General features: G+C 44.2%; 1 long non-coding RNA gene and 1 pseudogene across 1 annotated transcript; both read left to right on the top strand.

The window, feature by feature from the left end:
- Positions 1-3,323: 3,323 nt before the first annotated feature.
- On the top strand, positions 3,324-18,273 carry LOC142838171 (uncharacterized). The gene is made up of 6 exons (XR_012908519.1): positions 3,324-3,377; positions 9,450-9,541; positions 15,266-15,487; positions 15,680-15,859; positions 15,970-16,121; positions 16,643-18,273. It is a non-coding gene; the product is annotated as an uncharacterized LOC142838171 (long non-coding RNA).
- LOC142838483 (large ribosomal subunit protein eL15-like) lies at positions 4,842-6,354 on the top strand (annotated as a pseudogene).
- Positions 18,274-18,736: the final 463 nt, after the last annotated feature.

Below are 18,736 nucleotides of genomic sequence, written 5' to 3'. Positions count from 1 at the left end.
CCACTCCCACCCCCCTGCAAAGAGGTGGCTGAACATCAGGAACCCACCCAAGGGGTAGATCTGACCCAGGAAGTGACTGCTCATGAGCAAGCAGCCGAGCCTGCTTGTGCTACCGGGTTGGTTGCTGTCTACTCAGCACCCAGGGATGGGAGCTAGGTGGCAGATGACTGCTGTGTCAGAGAGAAGAGAGGAATTTACTCAGAGCAGCGGAAGCCAAGATCGTCTACTTGCTCAGGCAGACTACTCCAGGTACCTAAGTGGGAGCCATGATACTCGTGCCCCCAGAAGTCTCCCAGCTCCAGCCTCCAGCTGAGTTGCTGCAGTTGACTTGGCAGTGACCCAGCACAAAGCCTGGCACAAATCTAGGGCCTTACATACATCACTGATGGACACTGAACTTCAGCGCCACTAAAATCCCATAGTCGATACCCAGCTCTCTATTTTAAAAATGCTCCAGAATCTTCATGACTTCCCAACTCATTGATACCACAGTACTGAGAAGCTACAACGTGCAGTGCATTCTGTGGTGGGATATCGTATGAACAAAGTTGCTTCTCAGCCTTTGTTTAACATCAAGCATAGTATAATACTGAGCCTTCATAGACAGTCCACATCCTTAGAAGACCTACTAGGAAAAATGTTCATCACATAATAGCAACCAGGGGACTGGAAAGAACATAGGCTTGGGGCATGTATTACCTGGGCCCCAGAGCTCAAGAAAAGAATGTCTGCTATAAAATCAGGACGATAAACATAAACATTAACCATGAGGAGCCACTCCTACAAGACTCTGTAACAGCTGGGACATAGCCCATGCCAGGACCACAGACAGGCAAGCCCACAGGGTGTCCAAGGGGTGAGGGGCAGTGCAGGTTGAAGGAAGGCCCCTTGGAGACAGGAAGATTATCATATCGAGTTTGAGGAAGAGCTGTGGCTTTATTCTGAGAACAATGAGGAGCCCCTGCAGGGATTTAGATGCCAAAGAATGGCAGGACAGTGTTCAGAATGTTGTGAATGCTGCAGTAGGGTAAAGTGGTAATAGCAGGAACATGGGGATAGTCAAAAGGCTGTTGTAGAACAAGAGAGGCAAGGGAGACTTTGCAGATGAACCAAAGAGACAGAAAACAGTTTAGGGACCTTAAATTGTGGGCAGACACTAGTGCTGGGTTGAATGTGGGGAGGGAGAAATGAAAACATCATGGGCCTCGCTCAACTTGTGGTTTCAAATCTTCTATGTGATATGGTTTTCCCAGAGGGTCACAGCTCCGGACATACGAGCTGTTTCATTCTGGGCATGCCCAGAATAAGTCAGTGCACAGGGGCCAGTGCTCTGCCCTCATCCAGACCATAGAATTTTGCTCTGGTTTCAAATGTATGTCATCTACCTCTGAACAGAATTTAATGATATTCTTGGCTCAGAAAATCACCTATACTTAAAGGGTTTCAACGCATAGTCACCAGAACCTGTAGCCCTTGTGCCTATGAGGAGATAGGGGTAAAGAAGGCTTAGTTCATAGCAGCTGTGAAGAAAGGAGGGACCAAGGTGCCAGTAGTCCTTTTAAGGACAGACCCTATAACTAACTTTATTCTAGCAGGCCATACCCCCTAAACGTCCCAACAAGTCAAGATAGTGCCACCGGCTGGCAGCCTAGCATTTAGCATATGGGAACTTTTGTTGACATTTATTTATACTATTCAAACAATACTACAAGTATTGTTTGAGAAGACGAGAGCGTTTTGGATGGTGGGCTTTGAGGGACTCTGTCATTTTGTGGCTAGGTAGAAAAGTAGGTGTGTCCCTTCCTCAGACGTGTGACCCCCATTTCCCCAATCTCCCATGTCCTCTAGCAGAAGAGAATAAAGGATGCTCCCTCCTCTCTACCTTTGTGTACTCACAGCCTCCCCTCTGTCCTCTGCCTGGAAACCGCCAGAGTGTATCTCATTAGGTTCCCCGTGTGTGTCAATCCCGTAAGAAGCCCTGGATCTTCAATGTGCCTTACATCTTACCCGCTTGCTGAACTTCTGAACCTTCCAGGTCGATCTGGTGCTCACAGGCCATTCTTAGCTAAAAAAAGAAAAAAAAGAGAAAAAAAGGAAAGCATTCTCTCCCTCCCTGCCCTAAACTGCCAAGGACACACCTCCTCTGTAGCCCTATCAAGTGGCAGCAATGTCTTTCCACCACAGCCTTTGTGCCGCTAGTCCTGGCCATGGAACAGATGTCTCTTTGGAGCCTCACTGCCATGTCTAGACAATTCCTCTTTGTTCCTCCATAATGACTCCCAGCTTTGAACATCATGTCATCAAACTGTGAACTCCTGCATGTACTTGTACAATCCTTTATCATCCTGGGCTGTACACACTCATTTCCAGAGGATTGCTATGTTCTTGTGCACTGTCAGCCGTTCCAAAAGGACTTGGCCATGCGTTCTCTGTCATTCTAACATCCTTGTAGATGGCTCTTCACTAGCTCTTGTTCCCTTCAGAGCCTTATCCATCATCACCACTTCCTTCACAAAATGTAATAGAAATAAAATGTGAACCACACCCATAACTTTTTTAACATTAAAAAGAGACACACTACTTTTAATAATATACTTTCAAGAGTTTGTTTGTTTGGTGGTAGTTTGGTGGTTCTCATCTTTATATATGTTTGTATACCACTTACATGCCTCGTGCCTGAGAAGGCCAGAACTGGGTGTCAGATTCCTTGGAACTGGAGTTATAGTCGTTATGAACTGCCTCTGTGTATTAAAAACCAAACCCAGATCCTCTGGAAGAACAGCCAATGCTCTTAACAGCTGAGTCATCTCTCCTGCCCCATAATATACCTTTATAAACCAGTATGTTTAAAATCCTACCATTTCAATGTGTAGCTGACATTTTAAAAAATATTAGTGCAATATTTCCTCTTCATGCTAATTCTTAAGAATTCACTATGCATTTTACACTGTAGCACATCTTTTAAAAATATTATTGTATGTTCTTTGGTAATTGCATATGTGAATACAGGGTATTTAGATCATATCCATTTCTCATATCTCCTTTCTAACCCTTTTTGGTTGCCCCTACACGCTGTCAATGACTGAGCTCTTTTTGCTCTTCCCCTTCATCCTCTGTTTTGTAACCACTGAGTACAGTCAGTGCTACCCATAAGTGAAAGAGCATCACCATTCACAGGCTCATGGGCAACCTATTAGGGGCTGTTGCGGGAGGTCCTCCCGTTCCTCCAGCCTATAGCTGCTGAGATAACAGCCCATTGGGGCGTGGTCTCTCTCTCTTTAAAAAAGCAGCCACTTCCCTCTCCTCTCTCTCTTCACTTCCTGCTCCCCCGGCGACTAGACTCCCTTCTTGGTTGCGCAGAGGGCTGACGGTGATCTGTAAGTTTTTTCCCCTTTAAATAAATACCACCTTATTAATCATAATTCCAAACTGGTGTGGCATTGTTTAGACTTACTCCTTCAAGGGGCCACATTGCTAAAGAGAACTGAGTCTCTTCTCGTTAGCCATGATCTGCCAAAAGCTCCTCAGTTAGGAATAGGGTTGTGTGAGCTCCCCCTGATAGCACCTCAGTTAAGACAAGTCTCATTTTTGTGTGTTGTCGACACATTGCTAGTGGCCAGCACAACACACTGTACAGTCCCAAACAGATAGTGTGCCACTGCTTCACTCTGAAGTCCCAAGCTTCCCTCTCTCCAGCCAGTTCCTATTGTCTTCTAGCTCCCTCTCTTCGTTCACTTTAGTTCAAATAATTCCTGGATCCCAGGACCCATAATAACACTTTCCTTAACCATGTTTTCATATCAATTTACATTCCTTGGACAGCTGAAAAACTCACTCTTCCTGAGCCTGCGCCGAGTTTCCTTGTACCTCTTGCAAACCCAATCCTGGGTTAGACTACACCTATGAATTTCAGCAGGATTGGGAAGAATATACAGACATCTGTCCAGTCTCGTTTGAAAATTCATGACAATGGACTTCAAGTGGCCCTGGGCAATTCTGCTTCCTGATAAGCATCCCAGTTTTCATATCCATTTACTTTCCCAGTCTCTAGGAAGACGTGTAGACTTCATCCTTAATTTACTTATCCTTCTTCAGCCTCGTGCACAGCTGGTACCTTGCTTCTGGTTTCACTGAGGAAATCAAAGTAATGCCACACCCCCTTCCAAACATCTTCCAAAAGTATTCCTTGATCTTTTCTATTCATTGTTGCATTGCAACAACATATGCAAGATACACTCTGTGAATTTTGAATGTAATTGGCTCCCATAAGCTCAAAGGGAATGGCACTATTAGAAGAAGTGGCTTTGTTGGAGTAGGTCTGGTCTTGTTGGAGAAAGTGTGTCACTGGCGAGGCAGTCGCTGACGTTTCATATATGCTTAAGCCACACCCAGTGTCTCAGTTCACGTCCTGTTGCCTGCCAATCAGGATGTAAGGCTCTCAGCTACCTCTCCAGCACCATGTCTGTCTGCACACTGCCTTGTCTCACCATGATGATAATGGACGGGACCACTAAACTATAAGCCATCCAATTAAATGTTTTCCTTTATAAGAAAGAGTTGTGTGGTCATGGGTGTCTCTTCACAGCAATAGAAACCCTAACTACAGAACACTTCTCCCTTGGATCATTGCACTTGACATTTCTTGTGCCTAGTTTATTCTTCCACAAAGCTAGGCGTGGTAGAACATGACTGTAATCTCATATAACACAATTTTTTTCTAGGTACATCAGGATACACCCCAGGTACACCAGGTACACCCCAGATAGGCACTGACAAAGAAAAAAAAATCCATCCAAGTGCATCTTGGTGAGTCAATGAGTTTATAGGGGTTACACCGGAGCATGGATGAGAGGTTGCCAATAAGAACATGGGTCAAGTCAATTTTTATTGCCTCAAAGCCCAACCCGTGCATCAGTGATATCTCCCAAAGAGTTGTTCCTCTGAGGCCCAACCTCCAGCCAACTTCTCACACTCCTCCTCCAATACCACATTTAGAGAACAGGAGTGGGGGTGACCAGAATCTCAGAAGGGACATTTGTGACTGCTCTCACCCCATTCTTTCTGTGAGGGGTGTTTGACATCCTCTTTACCATCAACATAGACTAGCTGTCACTGTGCTGTTCTGTATCTTCTGACCATACTTGCATTCTGTAAGCTATTACCATCTACTTCATGATAACTGATGGTGATGCCACACCTCCAGGATTTAGCTTTATTACAACACTCTATTACAAAGACTCCCCCTCAAGAGCAACCCAAGTGGAACAAAGCAAAACCACGATGTTCTTCAGCTGTATTATTTTACATTGCTGCAACATAGTACCTGACAGAAGGCGGAGGATTCATTTGCCTCGGCAGGTTAGAGCCCATCTTGGTGGCGAAGACCATGCATAGGCTTAGTCTGGAGCAATAGGAATGTTTAGTCGCTTCTTGTTTCATGGTACAAACCAGGGCTACATCCAGAAATGGGGCTTGAGCTATAATGCGCAAAACCCAGCCTTGTTGACCCTCATCCTCCAGATATGCCCCAGGACCTTTAAAAGTTCCAGCTATCCCAAATAGTTCCTCCAGTTAGGGACTAAATATTTAAACATATGAGCCTGTGGGAGTATTTTATATTTAAACCATAATATATGCTCCTGTCCTCACAGGTTCATGGCCATATCAAAATGCAGAAGGCATCTAGTCTAACCTCAGAATTCCCCATGGTCTCAACAGTTTCAGCATCATTCAAAAGTTAAAAGTCTGGGTCTGGTGGCAGCCATCAAGGAGCCAAGATTGATGAATATAAATACATTCAAGATCTAGAACAGAAGAAGCAGTCAAATATGATGCACTTTTTTCTGAGGGTCTGCAGTGAGCAAGCCGCTCTCTGCCCTGCACAGGGCTCCCTACTCCACACAGCCAGATAAAGCAGGCAGGCTGGGATACAAGGCCTACTAAGGTTATGTCATGATGTATAGGATTTGTGTCCTCTATGGTAGCTACAAATGCCCAGTTCCTAAGGATGCAATTTAGGAATTCATTGATATTATCTCCATTGATCCATTCTGTAAAGCTATCAGAAGAAATCCTGACATTCAGTGGGTCACCAAACCTGTCCACAAGCACAAGGATATGTGTGTGCTGTCATCTGCAGGAGGCAGGAGCCCTGGTTTTAGAAAGGACCACAGACTCTACCACATTATTAGTGGTTCTTGCTGTGCAGGCTAGAGAAGGTGCAATACTCTCCAGCTCCACCATTTAATACACATAATGCTTGCAAAATTCATACCCACGGAACAATTTAGGGCAGTCAAAAGAAAAGCAAAAGTTCAAAGCGCTGTTGAGACTCAAAGTCTCAATCAAATTTAACATAATGAAACGGGCAAAGAGATACTTTCAAAATATAATGGCAAATAATAACCATCCTCATTCCAAACAGGAGGGAAGAATGGGGAAATAGTAAGAAAGGATTGGACCAAAGCAAGACTGAAACACAGTAGGGCAAACATCAAACCTTGTATCACTATGAGGCACTCAGGGTTTCTGGTAGCATCATTTGGGCTCCAATAGGCTTGGGTAGTCCCACCCCACAGCCCTGTCATCTGCAGCATTATATAACTTTCTTTTGGACTGGCTATACACGATGCCTGCAGCTTTCCTCCGCTGTTCTACATTCCCAGCATCTCTGACATCTTAGGGTCTCCACTGTAGCTTAAGTTTTGCACATTGACTTCTTGGGGCCTTCTAGAAAGAAATCTAATTCTGCTGCACAATATCTAGCCTCATTGATTGGTTTTTGTTTTTTCTTTCTGAAACCTTGGCTCAAGCCTTCTTGTCCCTGTTATTCTGGCATCCTGCATGTCTTCAAAACCAGCAGCAATTAAATGGTACCCAGCTCTCTTGCCAGCTCAAGATGTCCTCTTCTGGCAGTGGCTACAGGTGCTTATAGCTGACTCTGGGGACACATTTCCCTAGATAGCTTTCACTGGAGGCTCTGTCTTTCCATACTCTTTCTCTTTAGTGCATGTTTTTCAAATGAGTTTTCGGTTTAATACCCTGGAGCCTTCTATGGGTTGGGTGGTTCTTCCATATTGCAAAGTGTCTGGTTTCTTTTTAATTGTACCAATTGCCTTAACAACCATAGCTGGCTTGCCCTCACCAATCTTGTCTGAAATTTGAAACTTCCTCATGCTCCTCTGCATACCAAACTACAAAATTTTCTCGTATTTTTGCTGCTGTACTTTCTGTTCCTTGTCACTGAAAAAACTGCATAAGAGCTGTGAGCAGTAACCATATCACAGCCTGGATGGTATGCTGTCTTGCAATTTCTTGCACTGAATTAATTAGTTCATTACTTTGTAATTAAACTATTGATCCTGCTGGGTGAGAATAAGATCACTACCATAATTCTGAGTCAAGTTTGAAGCAAGCTTTAATCTAATACTGGACAGAATGACGGACCCTCGCCAGGTCCATTGCTGGGTTCTCAGAAAATGGCCACATTTTTTGAGGCTTAAAACGGCAACCCCATAAGGCCTCATATTTCTCACAGGTCTGGTCAGGGGCAGGCATACATCCTGAAGTATTTCCTGCCTACTGTACCTCCTTCCCACATGTGATCAAGCACAGCTGGTGCAGCTGGGTCAAACACACTTGCTTAGGGGAGTGAAAACATGTGGCTTGTTACCTTTGATAAACAGTAGCCTCCAGCATTTCAGGAAGTGAGTGTTCTTGGGCAAAGAAAGGACTTACAGGCTAGAGGCATTTTCATTTTATGAATTTCTTAAGCACAATGGATTAAACCTTAAAACATAATTTTGGCCCTCAAAAAAAAACCTCACTAAAATCTTGGGGTCACATGAACATCATCGCCAGATTATTTGCCAGAATATAAGAATGTCCTCTAGCCCATCTCCTGGTAAAGGTCTGGTTTCCCTGTGCAGTCTCAGGAACAGAGGTAGCCACATTTCTGTCAGCATCCTGGTCTTCTGAACTCCCACCAGAATGGTGTACCAAACTCTGCTTACAGCATCCCAGGCCTTCTGCAAACGGATGCCCCAAACTCTTCCCCACGCCCCCTGCAAACCAGTTCCAAATTAGTATGAACCATATGGCCAGGCTCATTTCTGCAACAGACCCATCCTTGGTACCAATTTCTGCCTTAATTACTTTTACTTTACAATGAACAAATGCCTGACAGAAACAACTTTTAAAGAGGGATAATTTATTTTGACCCATAGCTGAAGGTTCATCAGGGTTGGGAAGGCATGGCAGAGTGATCTGTTTGGGGTAACGGAGCGTTCAACAGCTGTTTGTTGAGTCAGGAAGCAGAGGGAATGCAGCGTGGACTAGATGAAGTCTAGAATACGACCAGTAAGACTCTTCTTACAGTGACACGTTTCCTCTAGGTGGGTCTCACCTCCTAGAGTTCCACAACGTCCCAAACATACCACCATCTAAGGAGTGAATGTTCAAATATGTAAGCCTGTAGGGCAGTGGTTCTCAACCTTCCTAATGTCGCAACCCTTTAATATAGTTCCCCTTGCTGTGGTGACCTCCCAGCTACAAAATGGTTTTCATTGCTTCTTCCTAACTGTAATTTCGCTACTGTAATGAGTTGTAATGTAAATATCTGTGTTTTCCAATGGTCTTAAGCGACCCCTGTGAAAGGATCATTTGAACCCCAAAGGGGTCGTGACCCACAGGTTGAGAACCACTGATGTAGGGGACCATTTTATATTCAAACCATGGATATCTATATGGCTTGCCATACCTCTGTTATTTCCTTTCTCAAATGCTGCATTTCCAGCAAACTACTTCATGACCACCCTGTCCAGAACTATATTTACCAACTCGGTTTATTTTCCTCCTCACCTTTATTTTACTTCAAAGCACTCGCCATCTTAAATACATCACTCAATTTTTTGCCTTAACATTAATATATACAATTATATATTATATACAATTTATATATAATATATATGTATTATATATACAATTAATATATACAAGTATATGATTCTGTGAGGTTTGTTTCCGAGGCACTGTCTCACCGTTTATTCTTGGCTGGGCTAGAACTCACCATGTAGGCCATGATGGCCTCAGGTTCACAGAAACCTGCCTGACTCTGCCTACCCTGTGCTGGGATAAAAGGCGTGCACAGCGGCACCTTACCTAGTTGTTTCTTTCTTGTTATCTCATTGTAGTCTCTTTCACTCTACTTTTGACTTGACTATAATCCCCAGGACAGCATTTGTGTTGGCCTCTAGCCGCTGGAGCAGTACCGTCACACAGGAGGTACTTTAAAAATACTTGTAACTTGGAATTAATAACTAGCAGACAAGGAAAAGGGGAAGCCATGAGAAAGAAATGGGAGGAAATGTTAGGAAGTGAGCAGTTGTATGAACTGTTCCCGATTCGTACCCAAAGCAGGCTCCAGCTGAACCAAATCTACCCCCATGCAGATATAGACTGTGTGTGATCTGCTTCAGGAGAGTGAAGATGCAGACAAGAAAGGTTGAAGACTAAATGGAAGCAAGAAAGAGGAGAAGGCCAGGTAAGTGGCAGTGGTTTTTGCAGCAACATGTCTGTGACGGAAACTAGAGAGATACAGGGAGGAAGACTGGCACAGTCCAGCTCACTCTCGCTCCAGTCTCGGTAAAAGTCGGCCATGGCTGACGAGGTGGTCAGCAGGTAGAGACCCTTGTTAAAGCTGCTCACACAAACCTGCTGCCCTGAGACTGCCCCCAGGACCTGATGTCTGTTCCTGGCACCCATAAAGGGCAGCTTACAACCTTAGCAGTTCCAGGGAATCTGACACCTTCTCCTGGCCTAGGAAAGGAACCTACACTCAGGTGCTTATAGATATAGACATACAAGCATACACATAAATAAAAATAATCTTTAAAAGTTAACTTTTACTACCACTAGCGTGCACACACACATATAATAATAGAAGATACAGAGAGTAATGATGGATTTTTGCTTTACTAGTCTGTGTTTAATTTTTTTTTACAACGAATGTATATCTTGTGTAACTTTTCATCAAGTTAAAGAGAAACACACATTACCTGAAATTAAGTTTGCAGCCTCCTTTGAATTTTCTCATGTGGGTGGAGCAACTAACAGGCAGAACAATTGACTCACCTAGTGAACAGGCTGCAAGTGGTCCCCACCCCAGAGAGCAAAGGCTAGCCCATCAGCCTATCACTATAAAACCTTAAGTACACACTGGACCTGAACACCACCCCAACATTAAACACCCATCCTTAAACACACAGAACAGAAGTTCTCTGGAAGTCTTCAGTCTCTCTCTCTCTCTCTCTCTCTCTCTCTCTCTCTCTCTCTCTCTCTCTCTCTCTCTCTCTCTCTGTCTCTCTGTCTCTCTCATACATACAAACACACACACACACAGTAAAGCATTCAGCATGGGATCTGCTCTCTTAAAACAGGTCTTTTAAACTCAACAGCAAAAGAAGATGAGGCCTGGGTTGATACAATAGTATTTAATGTTACAATGAAGAAATCATGGAAAACAATCTGACAGAACCACTAGGAAAATACAAGATGGGGAAAAAATGGCAGCGTAGGAGTGAGAGGGTCTGCATTTTGAGTCAGGCACCTTCTAGCTGGATAGCTGTAGGAGTCAGAGGTGGACTTTGTCTTTGAAAAGATAGCAAGGACATTATTTCCACTTCTAATGTTCAGCAATAAGCAGTTGACACTGTGTGTTTGTTGTGCTTTTGTTGGTTTGTTTTCTCATTATTGCATGAGCTTTTGTTTGTCTGAAACAGGGTGACCTTTCCATGAGGCCCAGGATGGTCTCAAATGCACTATGTAGCCTTGGTTGACCAAGGTTGACCTTGAATTTGGGATTCTCCAGCTTCATTTTCATTTCCCAAGGGCTGGGATTACAAGTATGCACAACTACACCCAACCATAGCTCTTCCTTTTGCTTGTTTTTCACGTGTATAGATACTTTTTGCCTACATTTATGTCTGTGTGCCATCTGAGTGCAGTGTCTGTTGAGGCTAGAGGATGGCCCAAAGATTCTCTATGATTAAAGTTGCAGATGGTGGTAAACCATCATGTGGGTACTGGGAATCAAACCTGGGTCCTCTGGAAGACCAATCAGTGTAGGAGGCCCTCTATCTATATGTTGCTTTCACTGGTTAATAAAGGAACTGCTTTGAGCCTATAGCAGAGCTATAGGGGAACAGAGCTAGGTGGGGAAAACTAAACGGAATACTGGGAAGAAGAGGCAAAGGAGATGCCATGGATATGCCAGAGATAGACACTGGGAATTTTACCTGGTAAGCCACTGCCACATGACGATGCACAAATTAATAGAAATGGGTTAAATTAATATAACAATTAGCCAATAAGAAACTAGAGCTAATGGACCAAGCAGTGACTTAATTAATATAGTTTCTGTGTAGTTATTTCAGGGCTAAGCTAGCCTGGCGACCGGGATGAACAAGCAGACCCTCCTCCTACAAACCAGTGCTATTAACTGCTAAACCATCTCTCCAGCCCTTGTTGGTTGGGTTTTTATCAAAACATGACCTTTCTGAAGAGCTCAGGCTGGCCTGGAATTGACCATATGGGTCCAAGCTGGCTTCAGATTCACCGCAATCCTTCTGACTCTGCCTCCTAAATACTAGGATTAGAGTCATGCACCAACATACTCAGCTCTCACTGTTCTTTAAATTGTCAAAAATAAAGGCCTGTGCCCCCCTTCTCTGGACACAGCAGGCTTGCTTAAAGTAGGACGTAATGGGAAGGAGCCACATGCATCCATCATGTAAGCAGGAGTGTCAGGCAGGTGGAGTTTGCAGCAGATCCTCGTCTGAACAAGCATTTAAAGGGGATCTGTCCTGAGATTATAATATACTTTTTATAAAAAAGAAAAAGAAAACTGGCATTGGCTCCCTTTGAGAGGGAAGACAGATAGTAAGTAATTCTATCCAGCAAGCTTATCAGCACCAGGCAGGGGTATCTTCCCCAGAGTAGCCCACATGAAAATGAGGGAGGGTTCTGGGGTACCCCAGAGGAACCTGTATGAAAATGAGGACTCAGGGGTCCCCCAGAGGAGGTGGCAAGACTCCAGAGCATAAAAGACTATTTGGTGCTCCCTTCCCCAACTGTACAAGAACTGAATCTGCTGTGTTGAGAAGCCAGAGTTTCAGTTCTAAGATCTATTTGTGTTCCATGGAAGATGGGGCATGGCACCGTCAGGAGGGTTCCTGAGGCTGGAATAGGCAGCTGCTCTCTGAGCTACAGACCAGCTCCTTCTTCTCTGCCCTTCTTGGGTTTATAGTAGTTGACTGCTTCCTCAGTTTCAGAAAATCCCATCTCTTGGATTTGCACATTCCTCTCCTCTGACTTCTGAATGCCTAGATGTGAGGGACCGCTTTAGCATCCTACCTGGTCTGCTACAGCTTGGGACCTGGGTACCACGATAACATCCTTACAGCCCTGTGTGAACTCTGGGATCTTACAGGAAGGAGCAAGAAGGCAGTAGACCCTTGGTGAGAGACACGAGCTCCATTCATCCCAGAGCTCTTGGGCTGGCCTTACTGGTGGGGTGGGGGGTGGGGGGGAGTGTAGATAGTGTCTTCATCTACTTTCTGTTCTAGCACAATTTGTTCTGCCCACCTGATGCTGGGTACTGTACAAGGAAATGGTTAATTTTGCTCATGACTTTAGAGAGAAATAAGCATACGTTTTGAGTAGTCCCCTCATGTTCAGCATAACTGGTACATGACAACACATAGCAAAACTTCATGTGAGCAACGAAGGGGGAAGAAAGAGGTCAAAAGTGAGTTACACTTTATAACTACCCACCCAACACCGAGTTCAGTCCTGAGAGCCCTAGCTCTCCTCATAGAAGGGCACTGAGCCCTTCTGAGGACACTTCCCTCAATGATCTAATTTCCTTCCACTAGGCTCCACCCTTTAAAGGATCCACCATCTCTCAGTACTGTTAGAGTAGGAAAGAAACTTCCAGCCCATGGGTGTTTATGGGGTCGAACTATAAGCAAGCTGGAGCAGATGGAACCTTCAAATCAGAAGTAATTCTCTGCCGAGCTTTCCCACGGATCCACTTTGATCTGAAGCACAGCCTCATGAGCATCTCCTGGAAGCATGGAGCACCAGCTTCTGCTGAACAGATTCATAGGATCCTATGTGCAGTGATTTGAAAGAAAATGGCCCCCAAAGGGAGTGGCACTATTAGGAGGACAAACTGTGTCACTGTAGGGAGGACTTTGTAGTCTTTTTCTTAAGCTTCACTCAGTGTGACAGTCAACTTCCTGCTGCCTTCTGGTCCAGATGAGGCCAGCACCACGTCTGTCTTCCTACACACCACCCCGCTCCCCCGCTCCCCGTCATGACGATAACGGACTGAACCTCTGAAACTGTAACTGATCCCCCTCAATTAAATGTTTTCATTTATAAGAGTTGCCGTGGTCATGGTATGTCTTCACAGCAGTAAAAACCCAAACTAAGACACTATGTATGTGATGTGGATTTGGTGAGGCTGACTTACCAGTGGTATCTGTTACTTTTCTCTTAGCTGAGACAAAATACCTGGAGAAATTAAAGGAAGGCTCATAATTTGAGGCCGTCCAGTCCATCATGGCAGGAAGGCCTCACTACGGAAGTCTGAGGCAGCTGACTGCACTCCTCAGGAAGCAGAGCGTGGTGGATGCCAGTGCTCTGCTTTCTCTCTTCTTCATTCAGTCCACAACCTCAGGCCATGGGACAGTACCACTCACATTCAGTGTGTATCTTCTCTTCTATCTCTGGAAACACCCTCAGGGTCACATCCAGAAGTATGTCTTCTATTCAGTTCTAAGTATAGTCACGTTCACAATGAAGATTAACCATCACACCCAGGACAGAGACCTTTTCACATAGATGTGTGGCTGGGAACAGCACCGAAGAGAATACTTGCCACCCTGAACCATGCCAGGTAGCTTCCTTCTCTGACTAGACATGGGGATGAACCTAGCTTAGAGCTGCAAACTTTTCAAAGGCTTCAAAACTGCAGAAAATTAGCAGTCTGTCTTGGCCTAAACGGTTCATTCTTCCTCACTGTCGAGAAGATCAGAGGTTGATCAGTTCAGGCCTTTCTGTCTCTAGAGCCAACAGACGACAGGAAGGTGGCCCAAGTCGTGTTATAGAGCTCACTGTCTAGAGCTGTCCTTTGTCTTGCCCAGTGTAGGACCCTCCTCCAGTACAGAGGCTGGGACTCTCATCTATTGATTGTCCTGAGGACTTAGCTGCAAGTAGAAGTGGGAGAAAGAAAGCTCCACACACCACCATGAGGGAGGAGGATTACTATAACCTCAAAGCCAGACTGAACTACACCAAAAATTTCAGACTATGCTGGGCTGTAGTGAGAGTCTGTGTATCAACCCACCTTCCCAAAAAAGCGCAAAATTTATAAAATAAATATGTCCTCATTGCCAGCTCTCAGTCTCGGTGATTTCCACTCAGACAAGGCTGTTCCACGTCATCATTCCCATCCCCAATGCCTTAAGCAAACCGCTTGCACTAAAGCTGACTCAGAAAGCAGATTTTCTGAACCTCTTCCTTGATGCCCAAGATACAAACTCTTTTCATAGATGGTAACAGGGATGTGAGTCATGAGTCCTGTACAGCAGCACCCGAGACTTCTTGCTACAAGCCTCCGTGAGGAAACGTGATTGCTTTTCTATTTCAGAGACTAGAAATCTAGGTAATTGCATCCCCTCTTAGCTTATGAGCACACCTTAATTCAAGAAAGCCAGGAGGGAGAGGATGTTTATCAACTAAAATTTCCTTAACGAAGTAACACTTTTTACTTATTTTAATTGAAAAATAAAAACTCAGTACATCCTGTTTTTCCTTTCCTCTAATTCCTCCTAGATCCTCCCCACTTCCCTACCCACTCAGTTAAACTATTTTTTTTCCTTTTTGGGGGGAGCATAATGTAGTTAACATCATTTCCCCGTCCTCCCTCCAAGCCATATACCCATCCTTGCTACCCATTCTTTCAAATTCATGAACTCTTTTTCATTAATTGTTGCTACATGCACATATGTTTAAGTATATACATGTGTGTTCTTAATATAACCTGCTCAGTCTGCAATGTTATGAGTAATACTGTTTATTCATTTATACTAATTATTTAAAAGCAAATGAAGCCACACATAACCAAAGCTCTTTCCTACAATACTAGGGTGGGTTTTCCACCTGAGATTGAGTGTGTAACCTCCGGCTTCTGTTCTTCTAGTTGTATAATCTTGGAGATAAGAAAGTCAACTGAAGGGATTGGGAAGATAGTTCAAGGAGTAAAGTATCTGCTGTGCAAATGTGAGGACCTGACTTCAGATTCCCAGCTCCCACAGAAAATGTGGGTGTGATGGTGTGCATCTGGAACCCTGGCATTGCTGGGGAAGACTCTGAGGCAGATGGAGACAGATCTGCAGAACTCTCTGCCCAGTCTACCCAATCAGTGAGTATCTCCTTTATCGAGAGACCTTGCCTTAAAGGCTAGGTTGAAGAGCAGGAGAGATGGCTCAATGATTAAGAGCATTGACTGCTCTTCCAGAAGACCTTGGTTCAATTCCAAGTACCCACATGATGTCTCATGACTGACTGCAACTCCAGTTCCAGGGGATCTGACACCCTCTTCTTGCTCCTGCAGGCAGTAGGCAATCGAAGTGCACACAGGAAAACACTCATAGCCATAAAACAAACACTGAAGAAAAGCTAAGGTGGAGAGCAACAGTGGAAGACATCCCACATTGACTCCTGTCCATGGACACACACAAATATGGCACATAGACAAAAGGGTCTCAAACGCAAGGCTGCCATTAGGGCTTTAGTAAGTATAGACTGAAAAGTCTTTTCCATCTGCCATGTGATATTTGTATATTATCTTTTCCCCTCTACCACACCCATGCCCTGATTCTCAGCTTGTCTTCTGCTTTCCAGAAAGAGATGCCATCAGATGGGAATCCCTCATCTTCCTAACCCTGAAGCCACACGACCCGCCAGCAATGGCCCATTTTCCTCTGCTGGGGTGAAGGAACATAGCAGCAGGTTCCCTGTGTCTGAGCCTCCACCCACATTGTTTATCTTCCCAGGTATCATACCTGAGAATGAATCATACCTGGGAACCGAATCATACCTGTTCTTGAACTTTGAACCCAGCTGGAACTTCTCTTAGCCCTTTGTCTTAGTCTGATGTCTCCCATTAAAAACAAAACCCTCAGATCACAGAGCTGCAAGGCACTCTCTATTCGCTGAGGAACACCACAGGGCTGGGCAGTGGGGCAGGGGAGTATGTGTGTACTGTGTATGGTGGGAACTGTTTGCTCTCCTGACGAAAGGAAGCACACACCACTGATCTCTGGAAAATCCCCGTATATTATGTGGTCATTCCATTGGTGACTTTTACCCCCCAACGAATGAGAGAATCCTCCACTGTACATTTATTTGGAGTTCAGGAGACTTGAAGTATTTTTTAAAACCCTCGATCCCTAATATAGTAACATAGATTCTTTCTTTGTTTGTTTTTAAGATAGGGTTTCTTATAGCCCAGACAACCTTGAACTTGCTCTATAGCCAAGGCTGACCTTGAGTTTCTGATCCTCTTGTCTTCCAGTGAAATGGTATTAGAGGCCTTTGCCACCATATCCAGCATCAAATACTGGGAAAGAGTGGCCTTGAAGCCTTCAAGAGCTGGAGATGAGGCGTTCCATGAAATGCTGCCTCCCATGGCTGATGGAATCATGAACACACAGCATATGGATACCCAAAGAAGACTGGCCCTTCAGCATTCCATTGCAGACAGGAAAGTGACCTGCAAGGCCCTTCCTGTGGAGCTGCTGACTGCTAATGGTTAGCAGATTGGGGGACGGGGTGCCACTTTCTTCAGTGGTAGAACCACTGGTATTCTGGGGAGAAGAAGAGGGGGTTCACAAGGAAAGGAGAGGGGTCACAGAAGGTAATGGGAGCTAAATGTAAGCATAATACGCTGCATATCTATACAAAACTCTCAAAAAATAAATATCATTGGTCTAACTAAAACAAAACTGGGGCTTCGTACATGCCAGGCAAGTGTTCTACCACTGAGTCCTATCCCTAACCTCGTTGCTTCTCAGTGAAATCATTAATACCAAGTGTAAAAGCAGAGTCGATTTTAAATATTTTTTAAAATAATTTAAGCCGGGCGATGGTGGCGAACGCCTTTAATCCCAGCACTCGGGAGGCAGAGGCAGGCGGATCTCTGTGAGTTCGAGACCAGCCTGGTCTACAGAGCTAGTTCCAGGACAGGCTCCAAAGCCACAGAGAAACCCTGTCTCGAAAAACCAAAAAAAAAAATAATAATAATAAAATAATTTAAAAGGAGTGGTGACTATAAAGAATACCATAGGAAAAAATCTCCAATGCCTGTTTTGTAATATAAGCATCTGTGATTTTGAGTGGCTATGGAGATGAACTACCTGTAACACTACTGTGGCCTGTGGCCTATATGTGAAGCTCAAGAAAATGAAGAATTCAGCTACCTGCTAGTGATGTAAATATAGTTTCTTCCCAGACAAGGTTATGGATTTTTTTTAATTCTGCACATAGATCCTAGGTCAAGAATCTGCATAATACACAGTACGGTCCCACAACTTAATTGTGTCCTTCTGCTCAAGAGCTCCCCCAGGGGACACAGCATGCACTAGTAAAGAGAAGGGAAGACATGGTTTTTCACCTTGGGATTGTGTCCCAAAGGGAACCAGTTAGGAAGTGCCATAAGGGGGCATTCTGCCAAAGGCTTGTATTTGAAGATTTTGGAAATGAATCAGTTAATGTGTTTTATTGAGAGCTAAACAGTAATCTTTGGTTAGGTTGAAGCTGTTTAAATCATGAGCTTTCCTCAGGAAATTCTATCAGAAAGACTGATCTCAGGAAGACAGGAAGGACATGGATGTATTATAAACGAGAACTAAAAATTATAATTTTACATTATAGCCTGTGTTTTAATATTATTAAAATCTGTTATGAATGATTTCCCATGAAACTAATGTAGTTATGAAACATTATTAAGGGTCATATATTATTTTATTACAGATACACACCACAATTACCTAGTTAGTCTCAGGCATAATGTAAGTTGTGCCTGATACAGGTTAAATGTTTATTCATATTGTATTTTTATTTCCTCTGAATATTTTATAAGAAGAATAACTGTATAATTTACAATAAGAACAAGGTATATGTTAAGGATTTAACGATTGTGTGTGAATGCTAGTTTTTTTCCTTCTTTTGTCAACTTGGCATAAGCTAGAGTCATCTGAGAAGAAGGAACCTCAACTGAGAAGATACCTCCCTCATACTGACCTGTAGGCAAGTCTCAGATACCCAGCACACTGTGGGTGATGCCACTTCTGGGCAGGTAGGTGGCCCCAGGTTATCTGAGAAAGCAGGCTGAGCAAGTCATAGGAGCAAATCAGTGAGCAGTATTCTTCCATGGCCTCCCCTTTAGCTCCTGCCTTGATGTTGCCTTAAGCTCCCGCCCAGACTTTCCTGGATGATGGACTACAACCTGTGAGGTGAAATAAACTCTCACGCTGGTTTCAGTCATTGTGTTTATCACAGCAATAGACAGCAAACCAGGACAGGATGCCTTCCCGGGAACTGAACCCAGCTCAAGTGCTTACTGGCCCTTCTGAATGTTCAATCTTTCTACTAGTTCTCCTGAATAACT

The sequence above is a fragment of the Microtus pennsylvanicus genome, chromosome 19 (assembly GCF_037038515.1).
Source record: "Microtus pennsylvanicus isolate mMicPen1 chromosome 19, mMicPen1.hap1, whole genome shotgun sequence".
Lineage (NCBI taxonomy): Eukaryota > Metazoa > Chordata > Mammalia > Rodentia > Cricetidae > Microtus > Microtus pennsylvanicus.
This window is presented reverse-complemented; position numbering and strand designations above follow the sequence as displayed.